The sequence below is a fragment of the Talpa occidentalis genome, unplaced genomic scaffold, assembly GCF_014898055.3.
Source record: "Talpa occidentalis isolate TD23 unplaced genomic scaffold, MPIMG_talOcc4v2.1, whole genome shotgun sequence".
In the NCBI taxonomy this organism is placed as follows: domain Eukaryota; kingdom Metazoa; phylum Chordata; class Mammalia; order Eulipotyphla; family Talpidae; genus Talpa; species Talpa occidentalis.
The window spans coordinates 134342531-134369587 of record NW_026555331.1 but is presented as its reverse complement, the minus strand read 5'-3'; the positions used below and the strand labels follow the sequence as shown (position 1 = coordinate 134369587).

General features: G+C 37.1%; 2 pseudogenes; one reads left to right on the top strand and one right to left on the bottom strand.

Moving 5' to 3' along the window:
* The first annotated feature begins 320 nt into the window (after nt 1–320).
* LOC119252203 (small nucleolar RNA U3) lies at nt 321–496 on the top strand (annotated as a pseudogene).
* A 24964-nt stretch (nt 497–25460) lies between these two features.
* Nucleotides 25461–25590, bottom strand: LOC119252208 (U4 spliceosomal RNA; annotated as a pseudogene).
* Between the last annotated feature and the right edge of the window lie 1467 nt (nt 25591–27057).

Here is a 27057-nt window from a genome sequence, read left to right as displayed (position 1 = left end):
TGGTTGCTTTGGCAATAGTTATACTTGGAAATTACATGCTCAGTTTCTTCTCCCAAATCAGCAAAGTCACTTCTGCTCCCCTGAGGAGGGGTAAGAGAAGAAGCAGAGAAAGATAAAAGTTTCTCTTCTATCCTATTCCTTCTCTTCCAGGACATAAAAGACACCCATCTGTAGGGGAAAAGACATTTTGGTTTTCTAGAGACAGTCCCAATTCACATACCTATGGTGATTATCAACAGTACACCTTTTATTTCTCAAAACCGCCTCCATTGTTAACAAAAAATTATATGGACACCTACATACAGAGTAATTGCTCGATGTATACCCAACTTGTAAGGATCATTTCTATAGTTTGTTAATAGAGACATTTCTAGTGGACCGTGAGGAGGAGCACACACTGGCTCTTGGTGTTACTTCTGCAGCTACATTTTGCATTTAATTACCATTTCTCCCTTTTTTGGGGAGAGCAAGAAGGAGAGGCTGTAGCCTGAGTTGAATACTTTCTACTTAACCTACAAAATGGGGGAATATGAAATTGCAAAAAAATCATGAAATCATATGTGCAATAAAATCAGTGACTTGGCAAGAAGATATGATACTTTGATTTATTAACTTTATCCATGAGAGTTTAATCAAACCACTTAGAAACAAGGTTTTTAATAGTTCTTAAGTGTAGAATTTTTAGACATCAATAAAACAATTTGTACTTTTTCTTCTCATGAGAGAAAAGGTTTTGTATAATCATTGGTTCAAGATACTTAGTATACTGAAATATTTCACTTATTTTTTGAGAAAATATTAAGGTACACAGAAAATAGACCAATATTCTTTTCTAGAATAATAACATCTAATACTTCCTGCCTGAGTATCATTTAATAAGGTTAAAAACTTAGCCCCTACTCCTTGCCCAGCAGGCAAGTTTGGGAGACTTGAATAGATAAAGGGGATTGATAAGGTTGCCTTTGGAAACAGGCCAAAATACTCACCACCATGACTAGAAAAACTAGCCCAGCTCCAGGAATGCAGAAGCAGGGCCTGTACATATTCTGTGTCAAAGATGATCCCTTGATCCCAAAAGGTAACAGGTACAAACTGGTGCCCCAAGTTAGAAAGCCCAATAAAACAGGTATAAAAACAGAGCTTCAAATCCTTCTTTCCTAGTAGAAATATATTTCCTGTCTCACCCCTGATCCCTTGTAGGGTATGTCAACAAATCTTCCTTTTCTGTCCTCCACTCTGACTCTCGTAAATTCTTTCACCTCCATGACTTTGAGCCTCAACCCAATATTAGACTACTATATTGCCACTCAATTCCACTTAAATTGAAAAAAAAAATCATTTTTAAATGTTTTTGGTAGGTTTCATAAGAAGTCTTTAAGACTGCCAGTGTGGAAGCCAGAAGTGAATAAGAAATAATATGAATAAATGACTAAACTGATTATATTTTCATGCACCAACAAAGGATAAGGAAATAGGTAGTGGCTATAGGAAGATTAATGACCTATTCTTTAAAGAATTGACAATCTAATGAATGAAATAGACATAAAGAACAATGCTACATAACAAATTAAATTGAAAATAACATTCAGATTTAAAATGGATGAGTATTATACCAGAAAGAACTTTTAAAATGCAGAGAAATAGAGTGACTGTATTCTAATTAAATCATAGCAGATGATGGACTTATTTGATTTTTTTAAATACCAAAAGAAAAGAAACCTCTATTTTTACTTTATAATGAATTCACATACCAAAAAAATGTATTCAAAAAAATTCATATTCGAATCAAAGTCAGAGAAAGACTTAGTTTAAAATGCAAGGCATTCATGTGTAGAAAAATATGTCTGATAAAAAGAATAAAAACATGGAGCTTAAATGAATAAATGAAAGATGATTAACAAAAATGTTAACAATAGGATACATAATTGCCTTTCAAAGTGTTATTTTTTAAAAGATCTAGAAAAATGAGCATGCTGATAAAAGAGCAGGGAATTGAAAATATTGGCTAAGAAAGAGCTGTGAAAATAACTTTCTCTATTGCCTTTGAACGAGAAAATTAAAGGAAATGTGCAATTAAGAAATAACAAAGTCTTCTCAGAAGACTAAGAGAAAAAGGAAGAGAACATATTAAATATGAACCAGTCAGAAAGAAGTAGAATTGCTTTAACAATACTAACGGAGTTTGTAATGAGCCGATGGATATAATTAAAGTTAACTCTAATAAACATGGAAGCCTCACCTGAATTTTGGTATCGGCCTCCTCCAAGTCTCCAGGCTGGTGCTCTTGCTCCCTCCAGGCTACTTGAAATGTGGCAACCACAGTTTCCCCAGACAAACTTCAGTCAGGTCTTACCATGCCTCTGTTCAAAATCCCTAAACAATTCCCCAGTCTCTAGGCGTAACAATTAAACTTGGACTGTATCCGTCCAGCGAGGCCCTACAAGATTTGGTCACTGTTACTTCTCTGACTTTCTCTCCTGTCTCTCTCCCTGGATCACTTAGAGCAACACTGGCATTCTTGATGTTCCTCAATAGACCAGAATGTGTTCTCCCTCAAAGGCTTTGCTCTGGCTCAACAGTTCTCAAGGGTGACCCAAGGGTGCCGGTAAGTCACCGGGACCCTTTTAGGAGATCTACCAGGTCAAAAATAAGCACTGTGGGATCCTCCACAAATTTCAAGAATATGAAAGAATTCTGAGGCTAGAGTCAGTACTCTGGTTAATCCACTCCAACTTGGAGTGCTTTTCCTTGGCGTGCTCTTCCTCAGATACCTGTGTGGCCCATTTCCATGCCTCCTTCAAGACTCTGCTGTCCTTCACTTCCCAGTGAGACATCCCCTGACCACCTCCTCCAAACCCCAGACTTGATTCTCCCTCAGTCTGTTCTATGTTTTCCCATTTCTGGACATTATTACCTGCTAACATACTATATGATTACTTAATGCTATATTTATTTGTTCTTTAAAATTCTAGAATGAAAGTTTCAAAAGGGTAGACACTCTCATCTGTCTTGTGTTCTGATATACCTCAAATGCATAGACCATCTGATGCATAGCCAATGTTGAATAAATGAATGATAACTTGATTAAAAAAAATAGATTGCATTTTTTTAAATATTTATTTATGTGTACAAGAACTGGGATACAGGCCAGGGGTGTGGGGGGTGAGAGGATTCACTAGAGACAGAGTGGGGAACAGAACAAGCAGATTGACTGAAATACACTGCTGAGGGGAGCCGCGGGCAAGTCAGGAGAGGTCTCCTGTGCCATGTGGGTTGCTTCCTGGCCGGGGATCGAACTTGTGCTGCAGCGTCTGCGGATAGCTTCATAGGTTGCGTCTTAATTGCTTGCACCACCAGGGAGGCCCACAAAAAAAAGAATAGATTTCTGAGACATTGAAGTAACAATTTTATAACATAAAGCAAATTATACCTACATTCATCTGATTTTAATGAATTATTGGGGAAAATGCTTAAGTGTCTATTAACAGCTATTGAACAAATAATAATAAAAAGCAACAAAACTGAAACTTTATCTGGAGAATCCATGGTAGAAAGAAAGAATCTTTAAAAGGTCCTGTATCAGTGATTATATGTTGCAGTCTGGAATGATGCACACCATTTCCGTCACAACTTGTTACCCATCTGCTACAGTAAGAATCAACCCAAGTGAGCAAGGGACTAGAAAGTACACTCCTACCTGTTACCTGAAGGCCGCAAGCTGGAAATATATGATGAGTAGCATTTCTAGATGAGATGATAGTTACAAATTTGGTAAAACAACTTAAAAACCAAGATTAACAAAATTTCTACTGAAACTGGCTTATCATATGCAATGATTGTGAAAAATAAATAAATGCTCATTTAATTATAGTTATGAGTTAAGAAACACATCGATATGTTACACTCATCGTTATGAATTTTGTTAATGGTTTCAGCTGGCTTTACTTCTGGTTCACGTACACAATAGCGATTTAAAAGTTAAACATCTGATTTACAGTTTCCCTACTAGTTTTGTCTTTTTTTTCCTGACCCCTTATTCAGTTTCCCTATATTCCTCCTATACGTGAAACCACCCGATATTTTTCTTTCTCTTTCTGACTTATTTCACTGAGCATAATCCCTTACAGGTCTATCCATGTGGCTGCCAAAGTATAAATCTGAAACATACAACAGTGGTAGGGCCAGGGGTTAAAGGGGGATGGGGGGGATTTCCGATCTACCAGGAGGAATGTGGGCAGTGATGGGAGTTTTATGGAGATTATGTCTAAGGGGAGACATCAAACATTGTACAAAAATGAGCAATGATGTACAAATAAATAAATATATTAAAAGTAAAGAAATTATTACAATAATTGCCAAAAAAAAAAAATGTGCTGCAATTGGTTTTTCCACCGCAGAAGTGAGTTGTGGTCTTTAGGAAATATAAGGGAGTAGCACCATCTGGTGGGTGAGAATGAAAGGAGAATTTTGAGAATGGCTTCTTGAGAAATATGTGATAACTTATGTTATTGCAATCACTATAAACAAGTCTTCCAATAAAAGCTCTTAGAGAGTTTTGGAATTGAGACCTAAGGAATGAAATCCTTTTCTCAGAAAACAGGGAAAACAGAGGGTGAGTGACTTTTCACATTACCATTTCTGATTGATAGTTGCTCACTTGAAACCCAATTAGTTAAAAGTGACCTTCAATTCTGATGAGGAGATTATTTATTATCTGAGGCCATTGTCATCAAAGAGTCACATGTCTTGGTGATTTTTTTAAAAAGATTTATTTATTTATGCATACAAGAGCTGGGGTACGGGCCAGAGGTGCAGGGGGTGAGAGGATTCACCAGAGTCAGATTGGGGAGCAGAACAGGCAGATCTACAGAAACACACTGCTGAGGGAAGCAGTCCGCGAGATAAGAGGTCTGCTGCGCCTTGTGGGTCACCTCGCTGACTGGCTGGGGATCCAGTGCATGCTGCAGTGGGTGGTGATAGCTTGATAGCGCTGAGACTTTAACCCCTGTGCCACCAGGGAGACCCATGTCTTGGAAATTTTATGATGGTTTACACTGGCTGTTCACTTAGTACTTAGTACTTACTAGTAAAGGCCAGCAGGGGGCCTTTCTTCACACCTGTATATTAATTATCTAGGTGAAATTTTTGTCAGAAATTTTTATGGTGAGGTGTTTTTTTTTTGAAAAGGCAATAAAAATAAAAGTTTTTGTCTTTCAAGTATTTGCCATTTAGCTGTTTTCTCACAACTTGAAGATTGCTTCTTTGAGAAAGTAAATTTTGAGTCCTGTTTGGCTACTTTGAAAGGTCAGCTTATTGATACAGAGAAACAATATGATAAGCCTGTTCTGAAACCCTACAGTAACGCTTTTATCCCAACTTTCTGTGATGTTCAGTGGCAGCAAGAGAATAATAGACCTTTTTCATAGGAGCAGAAGGGTAAGAGAGTAGATATATTTAATAGATATTGAAATTGTGTACAACATGTTGCCCATCCTTTTATGATGGTAACTTCTCCCAGAGGACTTTGGGTCTCAGATTTTATCACCATAAATATACTCAACTTAGCATAAAGATAAAATATGTTTTATATTCCATAAATATATCATTTTTTAAGCCAACATAATAGAAAAGGAATTATGTTAACTGTGTTTGCTTGTCCAGGCAATTGCTGCGTTAAGGAATATCTTGGGTAAGGTCAAGGTTAGAATGTGACATGAGGGCCTCTGTCTGCACCTGATAACATAGCTTTCTGTTCCAGCATATTCCAGGAACACCGTGACCATCACAGAATACGCCAAAGAGCAAAAAATATGCCCAGATAAATATTTTGTTTCACCTGGGCCCAGAATATCTCTAGAGGAAAAAATCAAAGTAGTTCATTATTATTTTCAGTCATCCACAAGCCAATCTGGGCAACTGGGATCCTCTGTAGGAGGCCAGTCTAGAAAAAAGGGAGCTCAGAAGCGCTGCTCTGATGGAAGGGCAGGCCTGAGTGGCAGCTTGCCTGAATGTCAGAGGGAGCAGTGAATGTGGGTCAGGAGGCTGCATTGGAACTTTCCTGATTGCCTCTTTCCCCAAAGATGAGATGAAGACTGGGTGCTACGTGACACATCTGGGGGCCTAACTATTGAAAGATCCTGGAGACGCAAAGGAGTTCTTCTATTGGCCAGAAAGGGAAAAACATGAGATCAGCAATCTAGGGGTAAGAGCAGAGAACCTGACAACAAAGGGATTTCAGGGAAACTACACACATGGGGCCTTCCAAAGAGAATATATTAATGGATTGGGCTGCCACCAAAAGACTGACCTTTCTACTCAAAAGGTAAAGGTGGGTTCAAAGCCTTAAGATTTGGAATATTATTGTAAATGAAGTATCTGTATTTCCTGCCTGGCAGGGGACACCTAGGCTATATGGTTTATGTGCATTTAACTGTCACAACTAATTTTACAGAAGAAATATGGAAGCTGATCATTTACCTAAATGCACCAAGATAATAACAAGCATAGCCAAGAATTAAACCAAAGCTACCTGACCCTAAAAGCAGGATACCTTAAAGAATCCATCCCTTAAAACCTTAAGATATGGTAGATTCAGAGGAGCATAATCAATAAGCATTTATAGTATCCCAAATAATAGTGATAAAAGCAACATATATCAAACAATTGCTTATTTTAAGTGGTTTGTTCAGCAGTGTAATTTACTGAAAAATTTATTATCTTGATTTTTTCTTCTAGTGTGTTTTCATCAATCAGAAAATGATGTCAGGACTCCATACCCTTGAAGTTTAGATTTCCTCTAACCACAGAGTAAGAGGTAAAAGGGCTCTTTGCAAAACCTTCAGCCAATAAGAACATTAAATTGGACTGTCCTACAGGAACGAGGCTTTGGGAGAGTGCCCCAACCTGGAGTTTGTTCCCTGATTGGAATATGGGAGGATCTTGGATTTCTTCCAGTGGTTTGACTCAGCGTTCCAGAGATAACAAGTCCTTGTATAAGAACATGTTTGAATATATTTGAGAATTAGTTTTAAGTGCTGCATCTTGAGCACCTTGAGTGAGACCATGCCTATCAGCCGAGATCCAGACCCTCCCTGGTTTTCCTAGGAATATGTAACCCCTGAGATTTTGAAAGCAACGGTCAGGGTAACCCCAGTTAATAACTGGTATTGGACTTATCATTGACCATGATTTTCATTGTTATCCTTTGATATCCTTAGTATCCAGATGCATTGTAATTTGGAGATGACTTTAGAAAATAAAGAACCATGACATCCCTTGCATTTTGGTGAGTTTTTTTTTTTTTTTTGAAAAGGCAGAATAAATAAGACATGTAGCCAAATTCACTCTTTAAAAAATTTATTGATAATTTGATTATATTTAGGACATTTGGCCTCCCTGGTGGCCTAGGAGTTAAGTCTCAGCCCTACCACCCTGAAGGCCCACTGTGATGGCCTGAGTTCAATCCCCAGCCAGAGAGCTAACACACATGGTGCAATAGACCTCTCCTGTCTCACCCCCTGCTCCCCTTAGCAGTGTGTTTCAGTAGATCTGCCTGTTCTGCTACCCTGTCTGTGGTAAATCCTCTTACCCCCTGCACCTCCGGCCTACACCCCAGTTCTTCTATGCAAAATAAAATAAAATAAAATCTTACAATAAAGGGATAATTCAAAAAATATATATAGGACATAATAACAGGGTTATCTGTAAACAGGCACATCTTAGAATGTAGTTGGACACTTATACTATATATCAGTAAGGGTGTAGTTAACTAAGTTACAAGACAGTGTTACAGATAATAAATGCTGTAGGAACTGAGATGGAAATAGTAGCAGATGGTACAATGGAAAAATCTCTAGATAACAGTCACAAAACGTCATTTCCAATCCTGATACCAAATGTGTCACTTCTAGCTCCTTGACTTTCAAGATTCTTTATTTCTCTCTTCCTCAATTATCCATATAGAACATTGATAGTAATATGTTCCCTTGTTTCCTCATAAGATTTTTTATACTATATGTGCAAAAATGTTGACAAGATGATAATGAACAATGTAAACAAATGAAAGATAGATACTGTTCCCTCCTTTCATGAATGCCATGTCTTTGTGATTCACAATAACTATGATGATTAAATTTATGCATCAACCAGACTAGGCTCTAGTGCTCAGCTATGCCATCAAACATTAGACTAGATTTTGCTGTGAAGGTGTTTTTTAGATGTGATTAACATTTCAATCAGTAGGTTTTGAGTAAAACAGGTTACCCTTTAAAATACGCATGGACTTCATCCAATCAGTTGAAAGCCTTAAGAGAACAAAACCCATAAGGTTATTTTCCCCTCCCAAAAAACTAATTTTGTCTCTAGATTGACTTTAGAGTCAAGACTATATCATCAACTCCTGCCAGAATTTCCAGGCTACCCACCCACCTGGCAAATTTCATTCCTGCCAGTTTCACAGTCTCATGAAGCAATTCTTTAAAATAAATCTCTCTTTCCAACCAAAAAGGTGTATATACGTACGTGTGTATACTGACATGCATATATATATGTTCATATATGTATATGAACACATGCACACTCACTGTTGTTTTAGTTTTTCTGGAGAATCCTGACTAATACAATAGTAGTCCTATACGAGGAATTTACATTGACGAGAAAAATGTCCAAAACAATTAAAGGGACTTCAGAAAGTACTATTTTTATTCTTAACATATTTTCTGCTAGTCAATTTTTGAATATTTATGAGGTAGCAAATAACAGAGCCTTTTTCATAACAATAATCTTCCATTATTCCAAGGAAATATGTGCACAATATATTGAAGTAGAAAATATGATAAAACAAGAGAGTGTGCAATTGTTTGGGGTAGCTGATTTGTCTATTGCGGCTAGAGTATGTATCTTGCTCCAGACATTCTTTGCATTTGGAATACCTTCCCTCCCAATCACCACTCATTTAAATGGGAGGTAACCTATTCTCTAAGGCACAATTCGAGGCTCCTTCTAAATTGAAGTGACCATTTTCTCTAGCTTCAAGTGGCCACTAGCTTTTTGGAACTCTGTTCTTCTTATAGTATTCATCACCATGTATCCTGAATTATAGTAATTTGTGTGCATGTGTTTTTTCCACCTCTCAAAATAACAATCTTTTTGAGAGTAGCAGTTCCTGATAAATCATAGTTTTCATCAAAGTCTGCTATAGTTCCTGGCCTAAGATGTCTTGACAAATACGTGCTGAATAAATAAAGCTTTGTGGGTCACTTTGGTCTCTGGAGTTTAAGCTTTTCTCTCTAATCTGTGCTAAAAGTCCCATAATAAATTTCTATCAGAGTGACTGTAATCATTTATGTATGGTAGTGGTCTGGCCATGAATATTGATTGGGTAGTGAAGGAATGAAAAGTAGCAGCATGAAAGCTGACTTAAAATGACATTTTAAATGAGGGAATTTTATGACCTGTGTTCATAAAATTCCACAGACTTTGAAGTGTACACAGTAACTGTGCAGTAACCAAGCTATTTCCTTGTTCTTTCATGAAATGTTCTTGATATAAACTAGCTGCTAAATATGTAACAAAAGCAAAGTACAAGAATCTGTGTACAGATCAAACATTTCACCCTCAAAGATGTCACTGTCTCTTCAATGAACAGTGTGTGCTTTCATCTAAATTCCGAATACTTTGCTAACTTCTCATTATGTGAATAGACACAGTGGCACAAAGAACTAGAATATAACTTCTGGAGTGAAAAAAAAAAATGAAGCTTACATCTATTTGAGACCCCAGAATTTTTTAATTTCAAGTTGATATGTTTTGACAATCTCTCTTATACCTCTAAGAGGAAATTTATTTAAAGGGTATGGTTGGGCCTCCCCGGTGGCGCAGCGGTTGAGCGCTGGGTTGCGAAGCTGCCCGCGGCCTCTGCGGTGCCAGTTCGATCCCCAGCTGCTCCCCGGCCACCGGAGGAGGGTCCCACATGGCGCGCAGACCTCTCCTGCCGCCCGCTGCTCCCCTCAGCAGTGTACTTCGGTCCTTCTGCCTGCTCTGCTCCCCGCTCTGGCTCTGGTGAATTCTCTCACCCTCCCGCGCTTCTGACTGTACCCAGTGCATGTATAAACAAAACAAACAAACAAATAAATAAATAAAACATGCCTCTATAAAAAAAAAAAAAAAATTAAAAAAAAAAAAAATAAAATAAAGGGTATGGTTGGAGAATGGAAATTTGTTCTTGACTTATAGTCAACTGGTTTTATATTTTAATGCTTCTAAAAGACCAGAATTACTCCAGAAGATAAGAAAAATAACACAGAATTGTCAGTTCATTGAACCAACATTATTGATTGTTGACTTATACAAATACTTTGTCAATGGCTAATGACGTATACAGTAAAAAAAATACAGATTCTACCCTCAAGAAGAAAATTGTCAGTTGGGAGGGGATGGACATACAAACCAAATTAACTAGTAACTCTTGACTGTTGTTTAATTTTATTTTTAATTTTCCCTGCTGTCAACTCACCATGGTAAATAAAATAAATGGTGTCCTTTCCTATCTTGCAGCTGAAAAGGTGAGGTCTGTTCTCTCTTTATATTGCTGTTGCCACTCCTTCACACAATAAATACCTAGCTCATCAGAAAGAAAACTAAACTGTTGCAGGTTCAATTCCATTAAGGAAAATTGTACTGAATTGTCTCATAAGGGGAGTGGAAAGAGGTTAATACATCCTAGAAATGATTTCTTAGAACTTGAATTTTATTCCCATCCCAAAATCTCAGAAGGTGGCTGAACCTATAATTAGCAAGTAGGTGGGTAGTGCCTCAGTCTCTATGACCGTGGCCTTGCCAGCCTGGGAAATTGGGACTGAACTGAACATGAAGTAAAGGGACTACACAAGTAACAGAACAGCCTACCTTCACAGAGGTGGGTTATGGGGCATTTAGTGGCAGGTACCCTACAGTGTTGATACCTGATGGGGAGAATCCTAATGTTACTACAACTAAAAGAATAGGGGCTCCTTGGTGGCACAAGGGGTTAAGCACAGCACTGTGAAGCTATCCGCAGCCAATGCAACATGAGTTCGATTCCTGGCCAGCCAGGGAGCTACCCACATGGCGCAGCAGAACTCTCCTGTCTTGCCCGCTGCTCCCCTCAGCAGTGTATTTCAGTCGGTCTGCCTGTTCTGTTCCCCATTCAGTGTCTCTGGTGAATCTGCTCACCACCCACACACACACTCCTCTGGCCTATACCCCAGTTCTTGTATGCATAAATAAGTAAATCTTTCAAATTAATTAATTAATATTTTAAAAGAGTCACATGGACTAGAGCAATTGGCAACTAGACAGCTAAAATAAACTCAAGTCAAGAATCCCTTCCTCCGTTGATGACATAGGGTAAATAAACTATTTAATGACCCCTAGCAAGGAAGGGCTTTCCAGCAATTAATATTAATTCAGAGTTCAGAGCAAGATTAATTTGACTTTTCAAAAAAAAAAACTAGTATGACTTTAGTTTCACTCAATTCTCAAGGAGAAAATTCATATCCCTTATAGTTAGTTTTATATATACTAAAATTGAGACTATATTGTGTGCCTGAGATGCTCACAGGCAAAACTACTACATATCTTAGATTTTAAAATTTGCTTGATTATATCAATGTTTGTCTGTGTCTTAAAACTGAGGCATGTCTTTAATATTTAATATTTTGCTTTGGTTTTTCAAAATGAACTGATATCTTAAAATCAAGAAAATACCCTAATTCCCTATAGGTAAATAAGAGGGTAAAAAGGTATCTTAGGATAGATTTTTTTTAGTTGACTCAAAAGATAGGTAGTGAGCCAAGTTGAGTAAGGGCAGGACGTGTGTAGGTGGAAATAGGTTGAAAAGTTATCGTGAGTGGAAGAAAACCGAACACTGTTGACAGGCAAATGATTTGGCTACTCTGACCCAATATACAAAATCTACTTAATGAGTAGTTATTCAAAGGGATTAGAAAATTATATCAAGAAAATATTTTACAAAGGAACACATTCCTTTACTGATTGAATTCCAGTGGTCAAAGTGTAAGCAATGTTCTGGGAAAATGCAAACACTTCATTGGACACATATTCATAAATTAAAATTTTAAATAAAAAAAATAAATCATGTCCCTATTATCAGCATTATAACCTGTATATTGGACCTTGGATTTTTGTCTATTTGGATTTTTGTCTTGTTAATGGCAATAGCTTGATAGTGCTGTGTCTTTAACAACTGCGCCACCAGGGACGCCCTATATTTTTATCTCTACTCAAGGGCTTGCCTCTTTTGGCAGACTTGGGACCAAAAATTTGCATTTTGCCAAGAATGGCAGGTCAAAGCCTACATTATCTGGCAACATATTTTCAGGGTAATCCAGGGCTTTACAACATATTTGCAGGCTGGCACCTGACTGGGGCTGTCCTGGTGACCCACCTCTTAATCTAGCCCTGAATTCAAGGATCTGTGAGAAACAATGTGTTTGTGGCATGGATGGGAAATGAGCAGGATAGTACATTACTGTTTTAATGAAATACTTTGGCTTATGTGATCTCTCTTGATCCCTACATCCATATGATCACCACCTCCATTTTCAAGATAATGAAGATGAAATCGAAGGAGTTGACCTATGTCAGAAAAGACTAATCAAATAGTAAGTGGAAAACAGAGCTTAGGTCTTCTGAATCTCAACTCATGTACTTGCAAAACTTGAGGTTACCTAATGCAAATAAGTCCTTTTGTTCTTTGTTCAATGAAATCAATACAATAACTTTTCAATAATTTAAATGCTACAAGTATTAAAGTGAATCAAAGTAATCCAGTTGCTTTAGGTTAGAGAAACAGTTTATGTTCCTTTGTTACAGGCAGTACAAGGGGCCCCTACACAATTAACAGGCTCTCAGTTGCTGGCAGTGGAGGTGCAACTCAAGTATCTAACTTCTAAGATACCCAGAGGGACGATTACTTCATCAGACTGTGACTGCCAGGGTCTGTCCCACATCCTGGAAGACTCAGTTTTTGTTGGAGTTGTGAAAACTGGCAAATTCAAGCCCATGTGCTTGTGGTTTGTAAAGTTCTTTATAGATTAAGGTAAGCACATTTATTTGTTGCAAAATACACAAACTGAAAGGCCTTTGGGATAAATATTCCTAAAAAAAGTTGTTGAAACACTGTAGATTTTTAACCACAAAGTAATTCCCCAGTAATCAGTTTTGATGCTGACAGGATTGTTTTCTTCCTGGTTTCTTATTTCTGACCTCTTTAATTCCCTTCTTTAGCAACAGTAAGAATATTCCAGAATAATTCTTTCCAAGGACTCTCTGTCAGCAGCTGTGAAACCTCTAAACTTCTGTTTCATTTGGCTAGTCATAAGTGAGGTCAGTGTGGGGCTTATGTCACACTTTTCTAGTTGAATTAAACAGCTTTTCAACTGGTGAAAAATTTAAGATTCTAGATTAGCAACATCCCAAGAGTTTTTAAAGCTATGATATTGCTATTAAGTGGAACACAAAAAAAGTCTGTGCTAAATTTCTGACTGCTGGTTATAAATAGTTTAAGCTCATTCATCTGACAACTCATTTTTTGTGTGTGTGCGAGCATTTTCTTCAAGTTTTTTCCTTGCTATTTTACTTTACCAGACTAAAGAATTTTTTAAAATAAATCAAAATCACACATTTTGATATAGTAGGATAATTATTTATTATACAAATGCAAAACTAAATAACACTGAAACCAAGGATCAAACCCCTGTTACAAATATACGCATTATTTATTACATGGATATACACACACACACACACACACACACACACACACACACCAGTCAGGTACTTTTGACAGTTCTTATTAAAATTATAAGATTAGCTTCTTTATATTTTTATTAATATTAATATATATATTTACATCATTATCCATTTTTGTATAATGTTTGATTTCTCCTATCAGGTGTAGTCCCCATAAAATTCCCACCACCAAGTCACCTGTGCACCATCACCATAGTCCCTTGTGCTCTTCCCTCTCCTATTTTGATCCCTCTCCCTCCCCCGATCCTGCTGAAAGTCTTTGATTTATAGTTTTCTTGCTGGTTTTGTCTCTCTTTTTTTTTCTGAACCCTTGTTCGGTTCCCTTATATTCCTCCTATAAATTAAACCTCCTAAAATGAAGCCATCCAATATTTTTTATAAGATTGGCTTATAAAAAGTTTATGACGGTTATTTTATTGAAAGGGAGTGACCTAGTACTATTGCGCATATTGATGACTCAGCAATATTTTCCCCCTCCCTTTGGTGGAGTTTTAACTTGCTTATGAAATTTCCACTTCAAGATCTTAAAGAGTTGGCTGTCTCAGTCTGAAGTTACCTACGTCATAGAATCATAGCAATAAAAATCACAGGTAATTCTTTTCAAGAACTATTTAAAGAGGTTTTTATGTTAAGGACTCAACTATTTTTTTTTTTAAACCTATCATTTCCCTACCCTATCCACAACAGCACAAAATGTGGACTTTTCTGGCCTTGTTCTTTGTGCAAGCAATTCTCTCTGCCTGGATTATCTCTATCCCTTCTGTGTTTGTCAGCATTTTCATTTTCTCTATACTCATAGTTCTTCCTCAATGAGATTCTTTTCAATGACCTTGGGGAGTATTGCACATTAACCTCTCTGTCCTTTATTTTTTTTTAAAGATTTTATTTATTTATTTTTGTGTAGAAGAACCAGGGTGCAGGCCAGAGGTGTGGGGAGGTGAATGGTGGTGATAAGAGGATTCACCAGAGACAGAATGGGAAGCAGAACAGGCAAATTTCTTGAAATACACTGCTAAGGGGAGCAGCAGGTGAGACAGAAGAGGTCTACTGTGCCATGTGCATTAGTTCCTTGCCTGGAGAACTGGGGTGCAGGCCAGAGGTGGAGGGGTTAGGGTTAGTGGTGAGACTTAATCCCTAAGCCACCGGGGCGGCCCCAACCTCTCTCTCCTTTAATAGTACTTTGTCTATACCTGTGTTACAGTGCTTAACACAAGTTTGTGTGTTCCATCACTAGATTAACTCCACTGACATCTATAGAATGTTGGAAATCTGGTAAGAATTAGAAATACAATTATAAAAAACAACCAACCAACCAAAAGTCAGGAGGACTGTTCCTTCATAGAGGAGGCAAATAAATCCATATTTTACATGCAACTTGAGGAGAGGGTAATGTCTAACTCTTCTTTAAATTAGAAGTAGTAGATCAAGACTTGATGAGTATAAACAGCACATAGTGACTTACTCAATGGAATCAGAATTTCAGAGCTGAAACTCGATTTTCTAATGACAAATAAATAAAAACATTTCCATAAGTAGATAGCTGTTCATGCTATTGCTACACTCTAGGAAAACCCAGAAAGGTTTATTATATAAAGATTTTATATTTACTTATATAATGATAAAATTACAATTATTAGTTAAATTATCTGGCCTTGAAAAATTCTGATTATGGTGAAATTACTTTTAAATGTATTCTGTGGGGTGTCATTACGCATTTCAGGGTGGAAAAGTAGTTTCACAATGAAATAAATTTGGAAATATTAAATTGAATTAAGTTAAATAAGTTTCTTTATTATATGATGTCTCAAATGCTAGTGTGTTGTAAATGTGTTAAGAGGTGGTAGGGTATGATCCATTTTCCAAGCTTATTTGAACATAGAATCCTTTTGCTAATGATGTTTTTTTGAAGGGTGACTGTCATTGATTGCACAAATGGACAGTTTTGAAAAAAAAATGAGAGTTATTAACAAATATGTTAGAACAATAGGTGTAGACTAAGAATATGCCAGGCAAACAAGGAAATATGACAACCCTCATTTTATGAGATTAGTCTTCTTCTGGATATATTTTGAAAAATAGTCCTTTGTCCTTTGACAAAACTATTTGTAAGGAATGTATATATATGATCAATGTTACTATTTATGTTGATAATAATGGCAACAGGAAGATCACAATACTATTTAACATAATGATATGTTTTTATTTTTATAGCACACAATACTCACCATTTTTACATCTCTTCCCTGTAACTGTATAATTTGAATAATGGAGGTGAAGATAGAGTTATGTTGTTGGGAAAGAATAATGCACAATGGAATTCTTCACTTAGCACTTGGGATGACAATTGAAAAATGTTGGCTCTGGCCATAAGTCCATCCCACCCAAAATACTAGGATTGAACAGACCAACAATCTCCTCTTTCTTTGATGTTATGAATATTGACCACATTGTTAATGATTTCAACTATGGAAAAAAACAGCAATATCTCAGGCTTTGGTGCAAGAGAAAAAGAGCTACAAAAGTAAAGTGTTAATGAAGTAATCCAAGTTCTAGACTAGCTTGTTCATAGAAATCTGATAGCCACTAAGTAATTTTACCTGCTCTTATAGCCACCTTACAAAATGTTTTAAAATAATGGGTGGAATTAAGTTACTAGTATTTGTAATTCAATGTATCTATTGACTGTATCTTATGAATTATCATTTTAATATATAACCAATATGAGAATACTAATGAGATAGTCTACTTTTATTTTTCTTACTAAATCTTTGACAAGTGGTGTGTATTACACATTTACAGGCCATCTTAATTCTGACTAGCCACACTTCATGTACTCAATACCCACATCAGTGGCTAACATGTTGGAAAACAAGTTCTACAATCTTTTAGGTATTTTGTGTTTGGCTGACAGATGATTTCATATGTTCTTAGGTGATAATTCTAAGAAAACTTAACAACTTATTAAAGGAAAATAGTGAAAATGGCAGCAGCTGGCGCTTATTTTCGTATGTGTGAACCACTATGTCAAGTGTTTTACATACGTTATCTGATATTTTCCTTGTGCCTATGATGTAGGTACCATTTGTATCTTTTATAAAAGAGGGAACTAAGGCTGAGAAAGATTAAATAACTTGCCCAAGGCACTTACCTCATATGATTGGGCAAGGCAGCACAGTGGACAAGAATTTGATTGTCATCCCAGCCCTCTAACTCTGAATCACTGCTCACTTCCTCACCACAGCTGATTTTGGATAAGCAAAAGGAACTAGTTAGTAAGAACTGGGTGAATAACTAAGAAAGCATCATTTCCTTGGGCAAATTATTTAAAGGATTTAGCACAAACCTGTAACATTAAATTCAGTAAGTGTTGGTTTGGATGATACATTTTTTTTCTACTACTGTTAATGTTATTGTAAGTAATATAAAGCAACAAAATCAGGAATCAAACTCAGGTCTCTCTAATTTTAGGGTCTACATTCTTAATTAGAATTACACAATTTGTGTGCAAGGAACATATACTATATCCAGAATATTATTACTGAAAAATAAACTATTATTACTTGTCATTGATTTTGAGGTGTACTCATTGTGTTGTTTTTTTTTTTAACTTTGCAAACTTCCTAAATGTTTCAAAAGGCCATGAGTACTCTGTTATAAATCAGTTTGAACTTTTCAGAAGAAAGTTATTACATAAATCTAAGAAACTATATTGAATGCATTTGAGATAATTAAGCTATTCAGTCAATTAAGCTTGATTCTCTTCTAAATTCATACCCCTAAAAAGTTTATCTAAATCTAGAACTTTTTGGGGGTGGGGGGTTGTACATTCACCTGCTGTAGGGAACACCTTGGTTGCTTCCAATTTTTGTCAGTTATCAATAAAGCTGCTATAAACATTTGTGTTCAGCGTTCAGTGCGTACATACATTTTCAGCATCTTTCTTTTCATTTCATGAGAATTTTGAGTAGTTTTTTTCCCACATCACTTAATTTTTGTATAGTATTTGATTTCTCCCCTCAGGTGTAGTCCCCATTGTCTCCTACCACCATAGCACCCATGATGCATCATCATAGTCTCTGTGTTCTTCCCTCCCCTGTTTTGACGCCGCCCATGTATGTCTCAGATCTATTGTCATCTTGCAAATTTTATTATCTTTTTCCTGATCCTTTATTTGATTTCTCTATATTCCGCACATAAGTGAAACCATCCAATATTTTACTTTTTCCTTCTGACTTGTTTTGCTTAACATAATCCCTTACAGTAAAAGCTGGAATCTTTAAAAATACTTTTTATTTTGGAACTTTTCAGACATACTCAAATAGAATTTCCTAACAAACCCCCATGTACCAATCCTGCAGCTTCATCAATTAACAGCCCAATTTCATTTCACCTAGACCCCACCACTACCACCTCCACCATTACCACCATTGTATTATTTGAAAGCAAATTTCAGACATATTATTCACCTCAAAATATTACATTCTATATCTCCAAAAGATAAGGGTTTTCTGTAGAAAATCTCAAACATTTTGTTTGTATGAGTGCTTCACACGGTCAAACTTTCACATGGTCAAACTTAATGAGAATCTCATAAAGTGTTGGTTTATGTGGGTTATATCTATTGATGTTTACCATGTTAGAAAGCAATATTGAGAATTTAAAAAAATATATTCAGGGCCTCCCCTGGTGGCGCAGCAGTTGAGTGCTGGGCTGCCAAGCTGCCCGCAGCCTCTGCAGCACCTGTTCAATCCCCGGCTGCAGGCAAGGGTCCCACATGGCACGCAGACCTCTCCTGCCACGCCCGCTGCTCCCCTCAGCAGTGTACTTCAGTCCTTCTGCCTGCTCTGCTCTCCCCTCTGGCTCTGGTGAATTATCTCACCCTCCTGTGCTTCTGACTGTACCCAGTGCTTGTATAAATAAATAAATCTTAAAAAAAAATTCATTAATTCCAGGGTGGATTGAGTGGTAAAAGCTGCAGAGTCATTCTTCTATGCCTCTTCTTAACTCCCAGATTCAAGTTGGTAACTTGACATTTGACATGGAAGAAGGATTTATACTATGGAAACCCATAGCGGGGTCCTTCCTGCCTTGCTCCCATCAAAGAACTAGTTAATAAACATTACTAGCAGCCCACTGGGTAGTTGAGTGACCTCTGGGTGTGGTATTCTGATGAAATGCTGCCTGACCATTTCACCTTTGTGACAGCCTTCAGGGTGGAGAGTGGAAAAAAATAACATGAAAAACAATAAGAAAAATTTAAATATTTTGTATGTTAGATAGTAGCAGTGAATTAGTGTTAAATTTCATGAATTTGATCACTATAATTTTGTAAGAGAATATCCTTGTTTTTAGGGAAGAGTGGAGAGTGAGCAAATGGTTCTAATATACATAAGGGTCAGTTAACATGGCACTACGCAAAGTGAGGACTGCCTTGATTTAGTTGTTGGTTGAAGCTAAATTATTCATTATATAATAGCAAGAAAGAAAAAACATTTTTATTTCTCTTAAGCCTACACTTTCTACATCAGAATATTTAAAATAAAAGGACTTTCGGGCCTCCCCAGTGGCGCAGCGGTTGAGCGCTGGGTTGCGAAGCTGCCCGCAGCCTCTGCAGCGCTGGTTCGATCCCTGGATGCTCCCCGGCCACCGGAGGAGGGTCCCACGTGGCGCGCGGACCTCTCCTGCCGCCTGCTGCTCCCTTCGGCAGTGTGCCTCGGTCCTTCTGCCTGCTCTGCTCCCCGCTCTGGCTCTGGTGAATTCTCTCACCCTCCCGCGCTTCTGACTGTACCCAGTGCTTGCATAAATAAATAAATAAATAAATAAATAAATAAATAAATAAATAAATAAATAGATCTTAAAAAAAAAAAAAAAGCCCTTCAGGAATATGCTGTCTATGAGTTGAGGAAAACAATCTCTTTAAAAAAAAATAAAATAAAAGGACTTTTATCTTTTTTCCAATATCTATCTTTCTCGCATCTTCTTTTCTATGAATGGAACTATCACTGTCTTTTTTTTTTGCTTCCTTCTCCTTAAGTCCTTACATTCAATTCATTGCCAAATCTTATCAATCCTATTCCCACTATATTTACCACACCCATCTCCTTCATATTCTCAATGCCACATTCCTAATTCATGTCGTTCTTTTACCTTTCACAGACCATAATAGCTTTATAACTAGACACAGAATCTTCACCATATAATCAATTTAAACAGGTTAGATAAATATGATTACTAATTAATTTTTTTATTTTTATTTTTATTTTTCTGTAGGAGGACTGTAGGCCAGAGGTGTGGGGGGGAGAAAGGATTCACCAGAGACAGTGAGGAGCAGAACAGGCAGATCCACTGAAATAACACTGCTGAGGGGAGCAGCAGGCAAGACAGGAGAAGTCTGCTGCGCTATTTGTGGGTTAGTTCCTTGGTCAGGGATCAAACTCAGGCCATAGCAGTGATAGCACTGAGACTTAACCCCTAGGCCACCAGAGAGGCCCTAATTAATTTCCTTAAGTACAAATCTGATCATGTAAATTCTTTGCTCAGAAATCTCTAATATTGCATTTTTGTCCACTGAATAATCAGATCCCAGTGCACTCTAGTTTCACTGCTCAAAACTTCTCTAATGACTAATGTCCTCCTGGACGGGATTACTAGTCTTCATTATGTGATTATGTCCCTCTCCTTCCAATCTCCAAAAATATTAATCTGACTCACCCTGCTACCTAGTTTTCCAGAACTATCTAGTTTAGTGTTACCTTTTCTGCAGTCTTCTCTGGTGTCCTACAGGGAACTTCCATAGTAAGTTTTTCTTTTTAAGCATCTCACTTATTATGGTGATGATTCCCAAATACCAGTCCACAAACTTGGTGATAAGCTTTTCTCCTATCCATGATAAAATGAGATAAATAAAAACAAGATAACAAATTTTTATAAAAGTAAATTTATTTAGTTTAAGCAGTTGTTCATTATTCTGATGTTACATACATTCTAACTTTTATTATTAAAACACCCTGTCCTGGGGTGGGAATTGTATAGGGAATATAACCAAAATGAAAATGCATATACTGTGCAAAAATGAAAAATGATGTAAGAATTATATAAAATAAAATATTTTTTTAAAAAAAACCTGTCCCTTTTTTAAAAAATTATTTTATTTACTTACTTATTTTTAAAGATTTATTTATTTATACATGAACTGGAGTACAGGCCAGAGGCACGGGAGGGTGAGAGGATTCACCAGAGACAGAGCGGGGAGCAGAACAGGCAGACAGACCGAAAGCACTGGGGAGCAGTGGGCGACACAGGAGAGGTCTACTACACCATTTGGCTATCTTCCTGGCCGGCTGGGATAGAACCTGTGCTGCAGAGGCTACAGATAGCTTCACAGCGCTGCGCTCAACCTGCTACACCACCAGGGAGGCCCCTTTATGGATTTTAAACAGTTATTACTGCATGAGATTTTTTTACAAAAAACTCTATAAACCCTATAAATCTCTATTTTTGTAAAAAAAATCTCTATAAACTCTATAAACCCTATAAACCCTAAAGTAGACAAATGTTTGTATTTCGTAATCTCTTGCATTAGAAGTCAAAGGTAATGGACTTTGCAATAAGTCACTTAAATCTTCCTTCAAAGAAGTTACTGTTACCCCAACTGTTGGGAGGACTGTTGGCAGGCAGTGTTCAGTTGCCAGTCCCTTGATCGATTGCTCTGGCTATAGAGCACAACCTCATCCAACATCATGCCCCTTTCTTAGTGGTTTATATCAATGACTAACATCATCTTGGGAATATGCTGTTGTTTTTCCATGTTAGCTCCAGAAGTTTTCCTGGAATAAGGAAAACTGTTGTTGGGAGTGCATTACAATTCAACTTTTCCTTCTGCCTACTTCTGTTTCCTTCTCTCCACAGGTGTAGATTCCATGGACACTCCCACACGTGAACACTAACCTCCATCTCTAAGTTGTCTTCTTAGGAAACCCAATCTGCTAAATCATCTCTTTGAAATCCATAACTATATTCTTAATCTTTGTTTCATTCTAAGATCCTTGTATTGTTTCTTGAGTATAATAAATATCTGAAGCAATGAGAATCTACTTGAAGTTAGATCCTCTTGATTGAACCCATAATTCTCCTTAGAAAAAAAACTAAACAGACTTAGGTAATAAACTCATCATTCATCATTCTTTCATTGTGATAACTTCATGGAAATTCTACTTTAGTATTTGTTGATTTTTATGTTGGATTTATAAGCTGACTTGAGAAATAAAATGCAAAATATTGAAATTATATGACATCCACTTAGAAAGGCTTGTGGGTCTATAAAAACTGAAAAAAAAAAGACTTTTTAGCACACTAAAAGGAAAGTATGGTAAGGATGAAGAGGTTCATATAAACCTTACACAGAAAAGAAACAGAGCAAGGTAGGATCACCACAAAAAGAATTAATGGGCAATTTCTACAGCCAACCATCATTGGAATGAATCAGTTCCTGTTTGGGTTCTGGGGTTACTCCCTTCAAACTCAAATTTCAGGGAGGAATTGTTTGATTGACCTGGCTTGTGTCACATGCCCATCTGTTCAAGGATGACAGGACACCTCGATAGACTGGTTCTACCAAGACCAACAGGCGATGACTACATACAAATGACAAATGAAATGCTGTTACTAAAATAAGACTGGTGCAGATGTACAATGTATACTGATGAATCTGCCTACCTTACACAAGGCTAGTCAATGACATATGCAAAAAACACAGAAAACCAAGAGTGCAAGATAAAATCAAGGCGCTACTATAGCAGCTATTGCCCAATAAATGCAGCAAAATGCCATAGTCTTACTTAGACAAGGTGCTAGATAAGTAGAAATATCTTAATATATAATTGGCCTTTACAAGATGAACAAATCGGAAACAGAAAATGAAGATACTTAAATCATGCCAATCAAATCTCTGAAAATAAACTGAAGACTGATTGCTTGAATTACTGAAATCAGTACTCAAATAATTATTTTTGGGTCATGGGATTTTGATCATAAAAATGCTGTTTTTATGAAGGAGTGTAGGATTTATGTCATCTGTGATTCTGGATGGATGAAGTTGCTGACTAAGATGAGATTAGTTATTTTCTTTTTTATTTAAAAAAAGATTTATTTATTTATGCATACAAGAGCTGGGGTACAGGCCAGAGGTCTGGGGGGGTGAGAGGATTCACCAGAGACAGAGTAGGGAACAGAACAGGCAGATTGACTGAAGGGGAGCAGCGGGTAAGTCAGGAGAGGTCTGCTGCGCCATGTGGGTTGCTCCCTTGCCAGCCAGGGATGGAATTTGTGCTGCAGAGGCTGCAGACAGCTTCATAGATTGTGTCTTAACTCACTGTACCACCAGGGAGGCCCCAAGATTACTTATTTTCTTATTCCTCTAAAATTAACCTTAATTATACAAGCTATGTTCTTTTTTAATTGATTTTTTTAAACTTCTTTGTGGTAGAGTTGAAGTTGTTAAATTTGAATTTCAGATAAATAACAACTTTTGTTTTAGTATAAGCAGTCCCAAATAATAACACACTTATACTAAAAATTACTTATTTTTTATCTGAAATCCATATTTAACCAGACAGCCTACATTTTTTAGTTTCTAAATTTGGTATCCTACTTTTTGATAGGCACCTATACTTTTTTCCTGTCTGTTGTCTTAGCTGAGGCAACCCTAACAAAGTACCATGGACTTGGTGGCTGATAAACAGTAATTAGGTAATTCTCACAGTTCTGGAGGCTGAAGTCTGAGGACGCCGTAACCACACGGTGGGCTGCATGAGGGCCTTCTTCAAGCCTACAGACGGCTGACCACTTTTTTTATTCTTACTGAACAGAAAGAAGGTAATGGGGTTCCCTGGTGGCGCAAGGGGTTGAGCACCGCACTACGAAGCAATCCGCAGCCACTGCAGCACGAGTTCGATCCCTGGCCAGCCAGGGAGCAACACACATGGCGCAACAGACCTCTCCTGTTTTGCCCATTGCTCCTCTCAGCAGTGTATTTCAGTCAGTCTGCCTGTTCTGTTCCCCACTCTGTCTCTGGTGAATCTATTCACCACCCGCACCTCTGGCCTGTACCCCAGCTCTTATATGCATAAATAAATCTGTAAAAAAAAAAAAAAAGAAGGTAAGACATTTCTTGGAGTCCCTTTTATAAGGGAAATAGTCCCATTCATGAAGGTTCTACCCTCATAGTCTATCTTTCAAAGGCTTTACCTTCTAATACTATCATATTGGGGGTTAGAATTTCAACATATGAATTTTTAAGGGGACCCAATAATCAGTCGAATATAGATGATGGTTACATCCCTCTTTTCCTTTAGAAACTATCTACTCCACTAAAAATATATATGGTGTGGGTGGAACTGACCCATTCCCCCCAAATACTTTGCCAATCTTTACCAATCAGAACACTGCAAGCCCCATGTCACTGTGATTGGCTAAGAAACAGGCACATGATGCTGGTTAGGGCCATGACAGCCTAAGATCGAAGCTGTATACTCTGACTGGGAGAAAAGAGGAGTTTCTTTGTTTGTTTGTTTGTTGAAATTACTGCTAAGCTGGTAGGCGACAATCTTGGAGCTATAGGGAGTCAGCATGTGGAGAGAGGCTGCCCCAGAATTGTGGCTACACAGAATAAAGCTATAAGGTAGGGAATGAAAGGCTGAGACCTATTAACATCATCATGCCCTAAGTCTTATGCCATGTATCTTGGACTTTTCAGCTATAAAAACCAAAAGACCCAAAATAACGTCATTATTATTATTATTTTTTTTTACATAAGTTAGTTACACAGATTTCTGTCACCTGCAGTCAAGAGCCATTTTTGGCAAAGCTATTTTGGTTTTTTGTTTGTTTGTTTGTTTGTTTGTTTGTTTGTTTTATTTTATTTTTATATTCCCCATACAATTTCAGCCCCCTTATTTTTTTTTTTTTTAATGTGTTTCTTTCTTTTTTTTTTTTTTTTTAAAGGGGCATGTATTTTTATTTATTTATTTATTTGTTTGTTTGTTTGTTTGTTTGTACATGCACTGGGTACAGTCAGAAGCGCGGGAGGGTGAGAGAATTCACCAGAGCCAGAGCGGGGAGCAGAGCAGGCAGAAGGACCGAAGTACACTGCTGAGGGGAGCAGCGGGCGGCAGGAGAGGTCTGCGCGCCATGTGGGACCCTCCTCCTGTGGCCGGGGAGCAGCCGGGGATCGAACCGGCGCCACAGAGGCCGCTGGCAGCTTCGCAACCCAGTGCTCAACCGCTGCGCCACCGGGGAGGCCCTCAACCCCCTTATTTTGAACCCAATCCCTCCTTTCCCCGCCCTCCACCCCCCATAGAGTGTCTCTGGTTCATAGTTGTTTGTTGATTTTGATATTTTCTTTCTTACAGTTATACTTTTTCCTGGTCCCTTATTTAGGTTTTCTAGATTCCTGCGATGAGTGAGACCATCTGGTATTTTTCTTTTTCTTTCTGGCTTATTTCGCTGAACATGATTCCTTCCAGCTCCATCCATGTTGCTGCAAATTGCATGTGTTTATCTTTTTGATTGCTGAGTAATATTCCATGTTGTATATGTACCACATCTTCTTGATCCAGTCATCTATTTTTGGGCATTTGGGTTGTTTCCAAAGCTTAGCTATTGTAAATAGTGCTGCTGTAAACATAGGGGAGCAGGTGCTCTTTGGGAAAAGTTTTCAATTAGCAATAATCGCGCCTTGGATAAACCTCATTGGCTACGATACTGCCACTGCGCAAAGCTGCAGGTGCTCTTTGGAATTGATGTTTCTGTGTCCTTTGGGTAAATACCTAGGAGTGGAATTGCTGGATCATATGGAAGGTCTATGTTTAGTAGTTCAAGAAATCTCCACACAGCTCTCCATAGTGGTTGGACCAGTTTGGCAAAGCTATTTTGAGGTAATAAAAAAGATGTTCAATAAAGTTATTAAATAGAAAATGAGAACCAAATATGGCAGGAGAAAATAAGTTCATCCTAAAGGTTAGCACAAGGTCTGATATGTGTACCACTATGCAAAAGATGATTTTAAGTAGTATGCAAATAATAATTTTATTGTAATGTTTAATATTTATTTCAATGTAAATTAAAAATATAGTTAATGCTTCAGCCTCCTGATCTTTTAAAGTACATTTGCTAAAGTAAACAATTGAGTCTATTAAAATTAGAATATCAATTATTTTTCTGGAAGTATGAGGGTGTGCAAATATTATGTAGTTAATCATGCAAATGTCTGAAATTTTGAAAGCATTGGCTAATTGATAAGATTGAGCATAATATTTTGCTCTGTGAATTCTAGCAGCCAGAAGTAGGTGAGGGAAAAAAAAGGGGGAAGAATAAAGGATTTTACAACTATCATCAGAAAATCATGCCAATGCTTATGGACAACATGTTTTCTGTAAACAAGTTTCAAAATATATTTCTTATTTTTATAGAGATTTATTTTTATAAAAAATTATTAACTTATATTACTTAAGAAAAATATCCCAACAATGGTTTTATAATCGATATGGAAGTGAATTACAAACATTCTTTCTTATAAAAATCTATTAATGTCACGAATTTTTTAAATATAACTTAATGCATTTGGTTCTATAAGAATCTTAAGTGGATGTGGTACAACCAAGTAGTCTTCTAGGCATCTAATTTAATCCAAAAATAAAACCTAGGTTACTTATGAGTTTTAATGGAGGATTTTCCATTGAAAACGTTCCTAAATCCCACGATCTCTTACTGAGTTTTGAGTCTAGCTGAATAGAAAAAAATTATGGCTTATGCTCTTTGAGGTGATTTGGAGCACTGGGGTTTTATATTGCTAATTGAGTACGGATTCATATGCTTTGAAAATCAAGAGAGCAAAAGACAACTGTTTTTGATGAGGAAAAGAAAAGGTTTTTTTTTTTAATTCAAAGAGTTCTGTAACAGCTATAATTAGGAACCTTCCCATAATAAGTAAAATATCAACACAATGTCCCAAGGAACACAATACAGGTTATTAGAAATCCAAACTGAGTAGGTGTTTTCAATGAGAAACTACAGCAATAGAACTTGAAGAGTAGAAAACTTAAGAATCTATTTGTTGAAGAAAGAATGCATAATATAATGGAATAACAGTAATAGGCAAAGGAAAGAAACATCAGTAGTTTGTTTGTAAAGCAGATCTTTAGAAGAAAATTGAAATAGATCAAGGAAGTGTAAAAAATTTTTTTAAAT